This window comes from Physeter macrocephalus, unplaced genomic scaffold (assembly GCF_002837175.3).
Source record: "Physeter macrocephalus isolate SW-GA unplaced genomic scaffold, ASM283717v5 random_52, whole genome shotgun sequence".
NCBI lineage: Eukaryota > Metazoa > Chordata > Mammalia > Artiodactyla > Physeteridae > Physeter > Physeter macrocephalus.
This window is the reverse complement of record NW_021145337.1, coordinates 80,249-97,080: the sequence shown is the minus strand read 5'-3', so window position 1 is coordinate 97,080 and position 16,832 is coordinate 80,249. Positions and strand designations below refer to the sequence as shown.

At 49.5% G+C, this 16,832-nt stretch overlaps 1 protein-coding gene across 1 annotated transcript in view; it reads right to left on the bottom strand.

The window, feature by feature from the left end:
• LITAF (lipopolysaccharide induced TNF factor) overlaps nucleotides 1-16,832 on the bottom strand; it is a 79,013-nt gene that overhangs the window by 40,698 nt on the left and 21,483 nt on the right. The gene's annotated exons all lie outside the window — the stretch shown is intronic.

Here is a 16,832-nt window from a genome sequence, read left to right as displayed (position 1 = left end):
TCAGCTCAAGGCTGTTCTCTCTTCCGGCCAGAAGGAGAAGCGCAGGCCAGGGGCGGTAACTGTAGGTCTGGGAAACCTGGAATTGCCCAACCTCCAGAGGGTCAGACCAGGGCTTGGGGGTGGGAGGTGGGCAGTCAGGCCCCCTCTGTTTGAGGAAATAGATGGAGCAGTGGTGATGACATCAAGTCTGACACAAGGCCTGGGCCCCAGTCCCGGTCTTGGCTCCTTCCCGGTGGCTGGACCTCCGCCAGCCCCTCCTTCCAGACTCTCTTTTCTCCGCTGCCCCAGCATCTCCAGTGAGGTCGTGACAATGAGACGAACTCATGAAGGGAAGCGGCCTGGCACATAGGAAGGCTTCAAGTATTCATAACTGCTATTATTATTGTGTTGCTGTTGCTGTTGCTATAGTTGTTTTTAACTGAATTGTAGTTGATTGACAATGTTGTGTTAATTTCTGCTGGACAGCAAAGTGATTCATTACACACATACATACATTCTTTTTCATATTCTTTTCCATTATGGTTTATCACAGGATATTGAATATAGTTCCCTGTGCTATATGGTAGGACCTTGTTTTTTATCCTTACTATATGTAATAGTTTGCATCTACTAACCCCAAACTTGTTGCCGTTGTTTTTAAGCACCTCTTCCATCAAAACCAAATACTCACGAGGCCTATGAGCCCTTTGTTTCTGGAATCACACTTTAGCTCTGCTAGCAGCAGCCACAGCTCCGTGATAAGAAAATAATCCCACCCAAGCAAATATACTCATGACCCATCCTGAGCTCCTGACTCAGTTTCCCCACAGTCTAGAGAGGTATCAGGCCCTCCCTATGGCCTCCAGAGCCCCACATGATCTAAGCCTCACTACTTCTCTGTCCTCACCTCCAAACACCCTCAATCTCACTCACTCTGCTTCAGCCTCACAGGCCTCCCTGCTGTTCCAGCACTGTCCTGCCTCAGGGCCTTTGCACTGGCTGTTTCCCCCTGCCCGAACCACTGGCACCCCAGGTATCAACATGGCTGGCTCCCTCCTTCAAGCCTTTGCTTAAATGTTACCTTCTCAACCAGGCCCACCCCGACCACCCTCTCTGAAATTACAGCCCCTCCCTCACACTCTTGACCCCATCCCCACTTTTCTGTAACACTTACTACCCTCTCATTAACGACATCGTGTTTATTATTCCACATCTGATGGTGTGCTGCTCACGGATGTGTCCCAGATGCCCAGCACAAGCCTGGCACTGGAATAAAGAGAAGGTAGGCTGGAGGGGAAGTGGGGAACACCTTGATGTCCCTGACATCCCCCACTTCCCTTTTCTGCACCCCACCCCCAAGCACATGTAGCCCTGAGGCCGTAACCTGGGAGCATCCCCAGGAAGCCTTATTTCCAGATCATTTCCGCAAAAAAGACAAAGTTCACCGCTTCCCCTTTCACCTACCCACCCTTCCGGGTTGGAAGTTGTCTCCCCCACCCCCATCCTCCCCTCCTCCACCTTCCTGAGCCACTGAAATGAGACACTGAAATGAGACACTGAAATGTGGAAGAAACACTTGCGAAGAACCCCTGAGCAGGAGCCTCTAAGATTTCTTCTCCTTCCTGAGCTAGTCAGAGCCAGGGCTAAATGTTCATTACCAGACCTACCGCATTCCGAACCAAAAATAGCCTGTCTAAAACTGTCATTTCTTTTAAAAAATTGTGATCATTTACTACATGCCAAATCCAATAGGAGTGCATTTAGATCCATTATCTTTTTTTTTTTTCCTTGTTGCGCCGGGTCTTAGTTGTGGCATGCAAACTCTTAGTTGCGGCATGCATGTGGGATCTAGTTCCCTGACCAGGGATCAAACCCAGGCCCCCTGCATTGGGAGCTCAGAGTCTTAACCACTGCGCCACCAGGGAAGTCCCTAGATCCATCATCTTGTTTAATCTTCATGACAACCCATCATTCTTAATAAAAACAACAATAGGGGCTTCCCTGGTGGCGCAGTGGTTGAGAGTCCGCCTGCCGATGCAGGGGACACGGGTTCGTGCCCCGGTCCGGGAAGATCCCACATGCCGCAGAGCGGCTAGGCCCGTGAGCCGTGGTCGCTGAGCCTGCGCATCCGGAGCCTGTGCTCCACAACGGGAGAGGCCGCAACAGTGAGAGGCCCGTGTACTGCAAACAAACAAACAAACAAACAAAACAATAATAAATGCATAGCCAGGCATCAGCCTAACATGTTTATTAACTCACTTAATCCTTGCAAGAACCCTAGGAGGTAGGTGTTATTATTCTCCCCATTTTACAGATGAGGAAATCGAGACACAGAGAGGTTACGTAGCTTGCCCAAGGTCACACAGTGGGGTTAGTGTGAAGCCAAGATCAGAATCCAGAGAGGCTCTTTCTAAAGTCCCTGGTGGTCCAGTGGTTAAGACTCCACACTTCCACTGCAGGGGGCACAGGTTTGATCCCTGGTTGGGGAACTAAGATACCACAAGGCACAGCCAAAATAAATAAATAAAGTCTGTGTGCTTACCCACAGACTTATTCTATCCTGTTTCCCCGAGTAGGAATTCTAAACCCCACTTTATAAATGATGAAGCAACCAAGACCCAAGGTTTTTCCCACTTGTAAGTGTCAGAACCAGGATTTGAACCTAAGATAGGACTGCAAATAAGCGCCCATGCTAATGCACTGCAGCTGCGGGGTCCCAGTCCAACTCATGTACACACGTGCAAGGAACCAGCTTTGACCCCCTGGGAACTTACTGCCCAAGTCACACAATATAAAAGGCCCAAGGACTCCAGACAGAAAAGCCATCGATGTGGAAGAGCTTTGGAATCAGGATTGAGGAGGGTTCCCTCCTCCAAAGCCCTCGAGTGACAAAAGAGGAAGCAAAGGAGGAGAAAGAAGAAGTGAATTGGAACCTGACTCATTTCTAAAACCCACATATGTATTTCCCAGCATCGTAAGCAGGGCGTGATACAAAACAAAATCCTGTGCAGTCAGTGGGTGTAGGGGACCCTGGGGGAGCAAAGTGTCCTCTGTGCCCCTAGATGCACACCTCAATGAACCCCCCACCCCAGGCCATTCCCAGCAGCAATCACGATGTCTGAGGGGTGCTTTCTTCCTGACCTACAGATCTCATGCTGGGAATCACTGCACAGATGCCCCTGTAGCTGTGCATGGATGGGGCATCCCCTCCCCCAAACCTCGCTGATGACAGCCCAACGTGGAGAAAAGGCAAATGGCTGTTAAGAAGGAGCTGGACAAACACCTCGTGAAAAACCACTCATGATTTTTCCTCTGCTGCCATTAAGGAGGAAGAAATAGTGCTCTATGTCCATTTACGGAAAGTGGGCTGTAAAATCCTCAAGTGCAGAAAGCAAGTCATAGAACAAGGAGTCAAGAACAATGACGTTATGTGTTATTAACATCTACAGCAGGGGACTTCCCTGGTGGCGCAGTAGTTAAGACTCTGCCCTCCCAATGCAGGGGCCCGGGGTTTGATCCCTGGTCAGGGTACTAGATCCCACATGCATGCCACAACTAAGAGTTCACATGCTGCAACTAAGGAGACCATGTGCCACAACTAAGGAACCCAAGAGCCGCAACTAAGACCAAGTGCAACCAAATAAATAAGTAGAGAAATAGATATTTTTAAAATAAATAAATAAAACTAAAACTAAAACATCTACAGTAGTAGTTTCACTGACGGTCACACCAAGGCATGTGAGACATGAAATTATGTGACTGGGTTAAGACCAGCCACCTTTCTTTTTAAAGGAAATGGGATAGAATGGAATAGACTGTCATAGAACAAAACAGAATAGACAACCCCAGCCAGCATTCCTTATAATAAGCATCATTGCATAAAACTTCTGTTCTACCTATATTCCACTGTCCGTGTGTACTGGGTTACAATGCAAAATCTATTTTTCCATTGTGGCTCATAGCTAAACAAAAAGTTTGAAAACCCCTGATATGGAACATATCTAAAAGAAAGGACCCAACGAACCAAGAGAGTTTCGCTCTGAAGAGAAGAAGGAGGCAGGCAGGGGCTTTATTTTATACAATTCTGTACTATTTGGTTTTTTCTTTTTTAAACAATGAGCATGCATTGCTTTTGCAATAAAATAAAGAACTTTTTAAACTTTTTAGTAAAAATAAACATCCCTGCCTCAGTCTCCAGGAAAGAGGCTGTGCTGTTTGAGCTGTCAACAACTTTTTGATGTGAAAAAGACCAAATCCCTACCCCGAGGGGCTGTGCCTCCCAGTGGGCTATAACGGCCTCCCTGGTTTTTTTCCACCCATCCTTCTCTTCCCCTCCAGAAAGCCACAGGATCATCCAAAAAAGGAGACACGCCTTAAGCTGTCACTCTCCATTTTCGAAAATGGAACAGGCGCACCAGTTTTGGGGCTGGATTGTCGGGCAGAGCCCTGGTGATGTGTCTGCCAGCTGGGGAGGGGGCTGGAACGCCCCCTCGCCACACACAGGCCGGTTTTCCTGCCATTTAGAGCAATAGGAGGATATCACAGACTGTCAGGAAAATCAACAGACCCCCCCACCAGCCCTGCCCGCCATCCCCACATTGTGTTTTCAGCTCAGTGTTATATCATAAGTATTTTCTATGTTGATAAAGAGCTCTCATAACTCCTTCTTCTAAATGCCTCTTAAGAATCCACGAAGGGGTTACAACAGATGTGTCACGCCCAATGATTCCTATTACAAATGTCACGGCAGTAGATATCACTGGGCACTCAGTCTTTCTTTCCTTGTTTTAGGATTAGTCCCTTTGGGCAAATTCCCAGAAGCGTGATCGCTGGAAAGGCAAGTGTAGGCCTTTCCAGCCCCTGAAACACTCTGTCAAACTGCTTTCTGAAAGGGCTGAGACCCACACCTTTTTAAGGAACTGCAGGCTGGCATGATTAAGTCACCACCACCTCTGACTCCTGACGTGAAACATCTGTGACCCAGGCACCCTGTGTCAGGAAGAGACAGCAATGTAGGAAATGTAGGACAGACAGAAATGTAGGAAAGAGAGAGACTTCCTCTCCTACTGTGGGAACTGGCCAGGGCCTGAGCCACAGTGGAGCAGACCCTCGCCCTGGCCAGTCCTTGAGGACTCCGGAGGGCAGGGAGGGCATCACTTCCTCTCCTTCCACAGTGGGAACCTGGAACCCAGGCCTTCAGCATCCCAAAGCCAGGGCTGGGAGGATGGACTTCATCGGTAGGCTGTCACCATGAAGAATGTGGTCCAGAGCATGTTCTGCTGGTGGCTTAGTCAGGTCGGCTGCTATACCAGAATACCACAGATGAGATGGCTTATAAACATCGCACATTTATTTCTCACAGTTCTGGAGGCTGGGAAGTCCAAGATCAAGGGGCTGGTAGATTCTACATCCGGTGAGAGCCCACTTCCCAGTTCTTAGATGACTGTTTTCTCTCTGCGTCCTCACATGGTGGAAGGGTTGAGGGAGTTCTCTGGGGTCTCTTTTATAAGGGCACTAATCCTATTCACAAGGGCTCCACCCTCACTACCTACTCACCTCCCAAAGGCCCCACCTCCTAACACCATCACATTGAAGGTTAGGCTTCAACATATGAATTTGAGGGGGACACAGACATTCAGTCGTGGAAAAATGCTGAGCAAGGAAGACAAGGCCTATGGTTTGTCCGGATGGGGCAGATGGATGGGTGGGGACACAGCTCAGTTTCGGCTCTGGCTTTGGGGACCCCGCAGACCCCCACAAGGCCTGGGTCCTCATGGCTGAAAAGCTGCAGCTTCCTGCTTCCAGGCAAGACCCTTGCACACTTCTCTAAGTGTTGGCAATGAGGAAAGGAGGTTGCACTTTCCCTGTGTGACACCCCCCCTTCCCAAGGGTATGGAGCCCTCGCCAGCTCAGTGTTGGAGGGGAGAGATTGAGGACAAGAAAGAACAAAAAGAAGGGCTCTGACGAAGCCCCCAGCGGTGTGCTTGTTCTGAGCCCTTCAGCGAGTTACTTAGTATTCTCACAACCACACCAAGCCAGGCACCATAGTCCCGGCCAAAACCTATCACCGGCTGTCCACTTAGGATCAAGACCAAACTCTCACCATGGCCTTTGACCTCCGAAGCCTCCGGCCCCCACCTCCAGCTTCCCATTTTCTCCTTAGGGCATCGCTCACTGAGCGTGTGTAATTACCCATGTGGTTAAGAGATGCCTTTTTGTTAAACTCATTATGGACCGTTACAAACAGCTTCCCCATCACCTACTTGTGTTCCATCTGATACCGTCTATGTATCCCCACGCCTTCCTCCGCCACTGGATTTTTAAAAAAATAAACTTTAAAAAAGATAATTTTAGGGAATTCCCTGGAGGTCCACGCTTTCACTGCCAAGGGCCCGGGTTCAATCCCTGGTCGGGGAACTAAGATCCTGCAAGCTGAAAGGTGCAGCCAAAAAAAAAAAAAAATTAAAAAAGAATAATTTTAGTTTTACAGACTGGATTGTTTCAAAGCAAATCCTTGACATCATATGTCGTCTGTAAACACTTTGGGTTGAGTCTCTAAAAGATGAGGACTCTTTTGAAAAATATAACCGCAAAACTACGATGTGCCCCCGCCCCTCACCCCAAAATGAACAACTTCTGAATTTCATCCAATGTCATCCAGTCTGGGTTTATATTTCCCTGACAGTGTTCCCTTAAGTGTTTTTAAAAGAATCTGGTTTGTTCAAAACAGGATCCTGTTCACGGTGTCGTCAGCACCTGGCACTCAGCTCATTTGGCCCATAGTAGGTGCTCAGTAAACACTTGATGGGTTACCAAATGAGAGGAGAAAATAATCAAAACGACAGCTCACATTTTCAGAGTACTTTTAAAGCTGGGCCCCATGCATGTTCTCATCTGTCTAACCCAGGCAGCCATACCAAGAGGTGATGCCTTTTGTTGTCCCATTTTACAAAGGACAAAACTGAGCCCAGAGAGGTGAAGTGACTTGCCCGAGGCCACACAGCGAGGATAGAATAGACCAGTGAAGTGGGCGTAGGGTGCTATCTCACTGTGCCAAGTGCTCCCCTTAACCTGACAACAGCCCTCAATCTGCAGGTGAGGAAACTGCTGGGCAAGGCTGACCTCATCCACACCCAACTGTTCCCCAGCAACATGAAGACAGACAGGCACTTGGCACGATTTCTAGGGCCAGGAGTTAATCCCCTCTCCACCCTAGACCCCATCGGTGCCCTGCAGAGGGATTCCTAACCCACTTTCCCTCCTCCAGTAGGACTCCAGGAACATCCTCCTCTGGGCCCCTGAAGGAGAAGCAAAGTCATCTCAGGTTGCCCTGACCCTGTTCGGTCAGGCAACAGATATTTATTTCTCATCAATAGTTGCCAGACATTGTGGCAGGCCCAGGAGAACAAGTAATGGCCGAGGCCAAGGTTAAGTCCAGTGGGGAGAAAGACCTTAAAGGAGACCACCAAATGCATTTATAATGGTCAATGGAAAAAGGGCACGAGGGAAGGATGTAGAGGCTCTAGGTGCATCTGGGTGGGGTGGTCAGGGAGGGCTTCCTGGAGGAGGTGAGGCCAAGGCTGATGATTTTTTTTTTTTTTTGCTATGCTGCCACACAGCTTGTGGGATCTTAGTTCCCTGACCAGGGATTGAACCCGGGCCCTTGGCAGTGAAAGCACAGAGTCCTAACCACTGGACTGCCAGGGAATTCATGGTTTTTTTTTTTTTTAAGTATAGTTGATTTACAATGTTTCAGGTATACAGCAAAGTGATTCAGTTATATATACATATTCTTTTTCAGTTACATATATATTTTATATTATATATTCAGCTATATATATATATATATATATTTCTTTTTTTCTTTTTCAGATTCTTTTCCATTATAGGTTCTTACAAGATATTGACTATAGTTCCCTATGCTATACAATAGGTCCTTGTTATATATTTTCTGTATAGTAGTGTTTATTTGTTAATCCCCAATTCCCGATTTATCCCTCCCACCCTGGCTGAGTCCCCTTATTATTTATTTTGAACAATTTTAATTAACTAATAAAGTAATGTTAACAATAATTCTGAATAACAATAATAATGGCTAACAATTATTGGGTTATATCATTTTGGTGTTTTACATATGGCATCTCCTTTCATCTTTACAATAACCCAATGGGTAGAGACTATTATAAACCCCATTTTATAGGTGAAGGAACTGTGGCTCAGAAAGGTGAAGTAATTTAGCCAAGTCATAGAACTCAGTAGGTGGTGGAGCTGGGATTTGAACCTAGGCCAGCTGCATCACAGGATACAGCCTCTGATTTTAGTCTTTCCTTTCTGCCAGCCTGGGGCCTCAAGGCATCATTCAAGGTCATGTCCCTTCTCCAATCTCAGACCCTAGGTCCATTACAAGGGGTCAGGGATATGACCAGCCTTCAGAGCCACAGGCCCTGCACAAACCGTGCTTGGCACCCAGCTGCTAGCCTGACAGGCTCTGCAGTTGAAGGAACTGAGTTAGACTGTGGCTCTGGGGCGTACTAGCTGTGTGACCCAACGCAAGCTCGGCAACCTCTCTGAGCTGCTGCCTCTGACCCTGAAAAGTGCAGATGACCATGGGGCCAACCTTGTAGGGCATTCCAGAAGGAAGGAACAGCAAGAACAAGGAGATGGGAGCCTGCGGGACATGTTTGGGGGACCAAATAGCCATGTCCCGAGGACCCAAGACATGAGGTAGGAAGAGGCAGAAGCTAAAGTCGGAGAACTTTGTCAGGGTGGTTTATTAAGCACTTACTAGGTGTAAGGGCTGGAGACACGGAGGCCCAAGGGGGGTGATTTTTGTCTGTTTTTTTCACTACTGTATCCCCAGTGCCTAGAAAAGTAGCTGGTAAACAGGAAGCTTTCAGTAGTTGATTTATGAATGAATGAACAAATCAATGAATCAATCAATCAATGAGTGAGTGAGGAATCAATGAATGAGTGAGTGAATTATGAATGAGTAACTGAGTCAATGAGTGAGTGAGGGGACTTCCCTGGTGGTCCATCAGTTAAGAATCCGCCTTTCAAAGCAGGGGACGCAGGTTCGATCTCTGGTCAGGGAACTAAGATCCCACATGCCATGGAGTAAGTAAGCCCGTGCACCGCAACTAGAGAGCCCACATGCTCTGGAGCCCACACATCACAACTAGAGAGCCCGCGCACCACAAGGAAGCAAAGACCCAGCGCACTCAAAAAAAAAAAAAAAAAAAAAATGAGTGAACGAATGCATATGTGTTCTGACTGCAGTCTTAGTGGAGTAGCTGGGGAGGGAGGTGGATACAAAGAAGAAATTACTGTTCCCTAGCGGGTAGGAAATCCAACAAAGGCTTTTTAAAAGGGCTGATGCTCAAGTCCAGTCTTAGGCAGACAGGGAGGAAGAGCATTCCAGGCAGAGGGCACCAAATGGGCAAAGGCCTGGCAGGTTAACAATCGCCTGGAGTTCAGAATTACTGGGGCGTAGGATGGAGGTGGGTGTAGAAAGAAATGTTGATGGTAAGTCAGGGACGGGCCCCCAGGGTCTGGGATCAAGCATTTGAATACTGCCCTTATGTGATGAGTCAGGGAAGGTAAACAGTGGGATCAGATCTGACCATGTCTGGCTGCAGGACTTCCCCAGCCAAGACCCTTCACCCTTTCACTGCCTTCCACAGCAGGACTGGATCCCAAACACATACCCCCCACTCCAAAGGCTGAATCTTTCATTACTTGTGAAAAAAAAAAACACGTAAGTGTCTCCAAAGTATTTACCCAGCATCCTCCATGGCACAGAAATAATAGCTGGATTAACTATTTACTTCTGCCAGGTCTGGGGTCAGCCTTGGGTACATGCTATCTCATTTGATTCTCCCAACAGCCCTGTGAAGTAAGTACTATTTGGGCCCCATTTTATGGATGAGGAAACTGAGCTCAGAGAGGTTTAAACAATGGCTGAAGGTCACACAGCTACTTGGGAGTCATTCTAGGCCTTGACCCCAGGCAGTCTGGCTCCAGAGCCCCTGTTCCTATCACCATTCTGAACTGTGTAAAGCATGGGCCCTGCTTTCTGCCTTCACTCTGGGAAAGTAAACCACCACACTCAGGGCAGGCACTTGAAAAAAGGCTGCCTTTGCCCAGCTGGCCTCAGCCTTACATCACGGCCTGCTTTGGTGCTATCAGCCCTAGCACGTTGTTGTGGCCCCTTTATAAGGGCCTGTAAGAGAAAAGCCCTGAGTTCTTTAGGCCCAGAAAAGCCAGACTTCCCCTGAACCCTTGATTTGTTTTCACCTTTGGAACAGTGCGAATCTTGAAATTGATTGTGTTTCTCTCTTTGCTCTGGCTACTAGGAAGCTCAGACCAAATGTACATCCCAGCTCTGGATGCAGAAGTGTGCTTTAACATGAGTGTCGCTTTATTTTCCTTCCCTCCTATTATTTTTCACGGTTTCCTCATTAGAAAAAATTTCATTGCTCTGTTGATATCTTTGTTAGTTACTTCTCATTCATTGTGGCAAGAGGCAAGCTTACAGATAAATACATACACACATGAAAAATGAATAACAATCATACCATTAAATCAGTGTTTCTCAACCTCGGCGACATTAATATTTGGAGCTGGATCATTCATTGTTGTGGGCCTGACCTGTGCACTGTAGGATGTTTAGCAGTGTCCCTGGCCTCTACCCACCAGTTACCAGTAGCACCCCTCCCACCCCCGCATTGTGACAACCAAAGATGTCCACTGTCAAATGTCCCTGGGGCAAACTCTTCCCTGGTTAGGAACCTCTGCTCAGGAACCTCTGCTCTAGCCTGAACTCCTTAAAGGCAGGATGAGAGTGGTTTATAACAGCAACCAGGGCCTAGCTCAGGGCCGGAAGTTGGCAGGATGAGAACAGCTGGCTTAAGAGATGAACAAATGTCCACCCCAATACCTCATCACCCTTCTCCAGGCTTTCTGCCCATAGAGCTCTTGCCAACTCAGTCCTCATAGGAGCCCCATGGAGTCATAATTAGATCCCTGCTTTACAGATAAAGGCACTGGGGTCCAGAAAGGTTGAGTGAGTAGACAAAGGTCACACAGCACGTGGGCAACAGGGCCAAGAGGCACAGGGAGTGGGCACTGTGAAATAAAGGATGTAAGCTGGATTCTGAGGACTAAGTCGGACTTGACTGGGCAGGTGGGATCCCAGGTGGGGGAATCTGAGCATGAGAAAGGCCCATAGGTGGGCATTTGAACGGTTTCCTTAAGCCTGGGAGATTCGAGAGGGAAATGAAAACCTATATGTGGATGTTCATAAGAGCATTATTCACAATAATCTAAAGGGGGAAACAACCCACATGTCCATCAACAGACAGATGGATAAACAAAATGTGGTCTGTCCATACAATGGAATATTATTCAGCCATAAAAGGAATGAAGTTTGCTTCATGCTGTGATGTGGATGAGCCTTGAAAACATGATACTCATTGAAAGAAGCCAGACACGAAAGGTCACTTTTTGTATGATTCCATTGACATGAAGTGTCCAGAAGAGGCAAATCCACAGAGACAGAAAGTAGATTAGTGGTTGCTTAGGGCTGAGGGGAGGGTGGAGTGGAAGGTAATAGCTAAAGGGGATAGTGTTTCTTTTCCAGATGATGAAAATATTCTAAAACTGTGACGGTTGCACAACTCTGTGTATACTAAAAGCCATTGAACTGTACACTTTAAATGGGTGAATCATATGGTATGTGAATGATGTCTCAATAAAACTGTTAGAAAATAAAGATGGGGACTTCCCTGGTGGTCCAGCGGTTAAGACTCTGCGCTCCCAATGAAGGGGGACCCCAGTTTGATCCCTGGTCAGGGAACTAGATCCCCCATGCCCCAACCAAGAGCCTGCATGCCGCAACTAAAAAAAAAAAAAAAAAAAAAAAGATCCCACACACCGCAGCAAAGATCCTGTGTGCCACAACTAAAACCCAGCACAGCCAAATCAATCAATAAATATTTTTAAAAATAATAAAGTAAAAAAAAGATGGAGTGGGGGGATACTCCCAAGGCAGAGGATGCAGGCTTCAGTGCTGGCTGTGCCACTGCCTGGCTACATGACCATGGACAAGTCACTTCACCTCCCAGAGCCTCAGTTTCCTTATCTGTAAAACGGGTACATCCATGACCCCCCATCTGCTAGGGCTGAAGGGAAGTTGAAGGAGATAAAGCATGCAGCCGAGAGCCTGCCATTACAGTGCTCCATAGATGTTAGTCACTGGACGTTATACTCTGGATGTGTCTTGTCCCGACCCACTTCTCATTCATACTCCAGAAGCCTCTAGAGCACCCATTCCAGGAATGGGGCAATTCCTTGAAATCTGAGAAGACCACACAGACTTTCTTGCCCTGGGAAGAAAATAAAAGCCCTCACTGTTGTCCTAGCCCCGGATCCTAAAATCAGGCAGGCCTTCTTTCCCCAGATCCAGAGGGCCCAGTCTGTCATTTACAGTTTCAAGACACCAAATGACCCCAGTGATCTGCAAAGAGGTCCTCATGGCCCCCATCACCTGGGGCCCTCGAATCTGTGCTCCACCCCCTCCAGTCCCCACTGCTCCTGGTGGCTTTGAGGACCTCAGGAAAGGCAAAGAGAAGCTGGCACTGACCCTGCAAAATAATCCAGCCTGGGTGGGATGGGGTGGGGGAACCCCACAAAGAAGCAAGTGTTGGAGGGGGGGGCTCATCCCTGTACAATGGCTCCTCAGAAACCTGTCCCTGGGGGGAAACAGAGGATCTCTATCAACATGGCCTGAGAAAGAAATGTCTGTATTCTTTTCGGACCTGCCCCCACAGGCTCCAGGCCAAGAATGTACAGCACAGCATCTATTAAGTTTCTAAAATTATGCCTAGGTTTGGGGGTTTGGCTAGGGCGAGGAGCGGGAAAGGATGTGGCGGGTGGGCAGGCAGGCAGGCAGGCAACCTTTAATCCAGCGCCTTGCACCCCAACCTGCACGCTGGGCAGCGGGAAGGGAGTGCCCTTCCAGCAGATGTCAAATTGGTCCTTAGAATCAAAAGCCCTTCTGTGCACAGCCTGGGCACTCAACCGTTTTTAAACATTGCTGCACTGCCTTCCCGGATTGTTTGAGTTTTCCTTGGATCGACGGAGTTGGGGGGAAGGGGATGATGTATTTGGGCCTCCCAGTTTGAGGAGAAATGAGAGAAAGAAAACTCCTAGTGGTCAAAATCTAGAAGTGGGAACAGGGTTGCTGTAGAGGGTTGTGCAGGTTGAGCACTGCACAACTGCTGAGGGTCCTTTTCTCAAACATGGAGTTACACTGTGTACACCCATTCGAGGTGGCCCATCATGTACCAGAAGGAGGACCAGCTGGCTCATGTGGTCAGGGCCTCATTCTTGGATGGAGCTGGGGGGATGGCAATCAGTGGCCAGTTTGCATGTGGGAGTCAGAGCAAGACCTTATCACAAATGTCAATCCTGATCGAAATACTTAGACATCCCCTCATACAGATAACTAAATCTAAGGGGGAGGAAGGAAATGCCAAGGGGGTAGGAGCCCCCAAATCTGTGGGCTATCCTACCTCCCAGATATGGTTGCCAGAAAAAATAGAGGACACACAGTTAAATCTGAATGTCAGATAAGCAATGAATGGAAAATATCCCCAGGGCTAAGATCAAACAACAAACAAAAAAACAATGAATGATTTTTTTTAGCATAAGTATGCCCCCAAATATTGCAGGGGGAAAATTACTCTAAAAAATAAATCATCTGTTGAGGGACTTTCCTGGTGGTCCAGTGGTTAAGAATCCGCCTGCCAATGCAGGGGACATGGGTTCGATCCCTGGTCCAGGAAGATCCCACATGCCGCGGAGCAACGAAGCCGGTGCGCCACAACTACCGAGCCTGCGCTCTAGAGCCCGCGAACTGCAACTACTGAGCCCGCACGCCCAGAGCCTGTGCTCCGCAGCAAGAGAAGCCACCGCAATGAGAAGCCTGCGCACCACAATGAAGAGTAGCCCCTGCTCACCGCAGCTAGAGAAAGTCCCTGCGCAGCAATGAAGACCCAGCGCAGCCAACAACAACAATAAAAAATCCTCTGTTTCTCTCACAGTCAAATTTAACTAGGCATCACTATTTTTCTTTGCTAAATCTAGCAACCCTACCCCCAGAGGGCATGCCTATAAAAACTCTTTGCCACCCACCATTGCCTGCAAATAGCTGTTGAAACAGCAGCTAATTAGGAGCAAGTTTCGCCCCAAGCCTTTTGGCTGCTGAGCACGAGCCAGGGTAGGAGGCGTGAGAGCACTCCCCACAACCCCCCACGTGTCATCGCAGGGGCCTCTTCCTCTCCTGGGGACTCTGAAATCACCACCTGGCCTGGCTAAGAGGTTTCTCTGCAGGTTGGTGCCCAGCACGGCGCCTGTCCGTGGGGAGTATAGAAACACAGCCTCGGAGCCAGAGGATCTCACAGCACTGCCCACGCGGCTGAAACTGGAGGAGTGAATCTTGTATAAGGCCTGCACAGTAAGTCAGACACTATGACTCCCAGGAACCAGGGTGGCCTCGGACTCTGGTGTACTCTCATTCGTCTGAGATGCGCTTGCCCTGGGGGTCAGGTTTGGGGGCCAGTGCTCAGGTCAGAGGGGAGGCCCCTCCCAGGCTGTCCCCCTGGGCTTTCTGGAAGGCAGGTAGAAAATGAGGGAGAGCGCTCTGCAACCCTTGGCGGTTTCTATGGGAATGGCTGGCTGATCTCTTGTGGGGCCAGAACCAAATGCATGTGACCAGTGGGCAGTGGAGCCAACCCAGCTGGCAGGACACTCACGTGCACAGGAAACCTGGACAGAAAGTTACCCGAGGCCCAGGCAGGACGGACCTGGATCTGGAGCCTGGAAGAGCCTTGGCAGACAGCAGGAGGGTCTCCCCGGTCCCCCACTTCCCCCCCAGCTCAGGACTGGCCACCAACTTCCCCACCCCTGCTCCCCACTCCGTCTGAGACCCCGGAAAGGGTGGGGAGGCGAGGAGGGGCTGAAATGCCTCAGGGATGAGTCAGCCCTGTTTGGGAGCAATTCCACTCTGCTAGCCCAGAGGTGACTGGACACCATCTGGGAGCCTCCCTGTGGCTCCTCAAGACTTGTGAGTCCCCTCCCCGTCACCCCAGAGTCCTGTTACCTATAGAGGCACAGAGGCACCTGATCCCTGCAAAAGCTGTCCCTTGTGGGCCATAACCGGAGACTTGAGATGCCTTCTTCCCATGAGAGGGCCAGCCAACCAGGTTCTTGACTCTAGTTTTTTTTTTTTTTCCCCAGTATGCGGGCCTCTCACTGTTGTGGCCTCTCTCATTGCGGAGCGCAGGCTCCGCGGCCATGGCTCACGGGGCTAGCCGCTCCGCGGCATGTGGGATCTTCCCGGACCGGGGCACGAACCCGTGTCCCCCTGCATCGGCAGGCGGATTCTCAACCACTGCGCCATCAGGGAAGCCCCTGACTCTAGTTTTTGTTTGCACTTCTGATCCTTGTTGGCTGGAGAGGGGAAAGATGCTCACAAGGGCAAAGAGGCCAGAGCTCCTCTGTCACCTGGGGCAACACACAATGCAGCCAGATGCAGTTCCCGGGGTGGGGGGTGCGGGGGGGTGCTGCTTTCTCCTGTGTGATTGGGTCACAATTGTCACAATGGGTTTGTTCGAGGTGTCAGACCCTGTTGTTGTGCCTATTTAGACCTGCCCCACTGCAAAGGCAGATTAACATTCTCCTCTCAAACTGCCAACTCCTGGAGGGCAGGGACCCTGCTAATTCAACACGGGCTCCTGGGAGAGCCCCCAGAGGGAGAGGGCAGTCAGGGAAGGCTTCCAGGCGGAAGTGGCACTGGTTGAAGCCAGGGTTCATTGTGGGGAGGAGGAGGAAGGGCACTATCACACAGAAACAGTGAGATGGAAGGTGTGGCACACAGGCAGACTCAGCAGGCCAAGTAACCCAGGGCAGCTCAGGCTGGTGGAACTAGGGCATGGGCTGGGGGATGGGGGTCTAGAGAAACGGCTGAACAGAGAGAGCATCCTGGAAACCAGGATCTGGACCCAGAGAGCCAGCCTTGCCCTGCCATGTGCTGCCGGATGACTTGGCAAAGCCACTTCACTTGCTAAGCCTCAGTTTCCTCATCTCTAAGATGGGAACAATGGCGGAGATGAACTTCGCTGATCTGCGGGGTCCCCTGGCTCCCTGCCAGGCCCTGGGGTCTGCACGTTTACCGGCACATCACTCATTCCCATGACACCACTAGGAAACAGGGGGCACACTTATCCCCACAGTACAGATGGGGCAGTCGAGGCTCATGAAGGTTCAGAAAGACATCCCAGGTCCTAAGGTTCAGGGTTCGAACCCAGATCCAGCGATGTGAGGCCCAGGTCTGAACTGCCCCTTGGATAGAGGGAAGGGGTATGCTCTTTGGGATATGGGTGCAGTTGTCTCTCACTCTACTCTTTCCTCCCTGGGGCAGCCATAGGAACTAACACAAATTTGGTGGCTTAAGAAAGAAAGAGAGAGAGAGGAAGGAAGGAAGGAAAGAAAGGGAGGGAGGGAGGGAGGGAGAAATTTATTCTGTCACAGTCCTGGAGACCAGAAGTCCAAAATCAAGGTGTCTGCAGAGTTGGTCCCTTCTGGAGGCTCTGAGGGAGAATCTGTTCCCTGCTCCTCTCCCGGCTTCTGGGGGCTTCCAGCTGATGAAGTTCAGGACATCATACCCCAAAATGTTGCACCTCGGCATGGTGAATACCTTAAGCAGAAGCAGGAATATCACCCTGACCTGCCCTTCTTCCCTGAAACAGGTGAATAAAACTCCCATGGGAGAGGTGCCCTCCCTGTACCAGGAG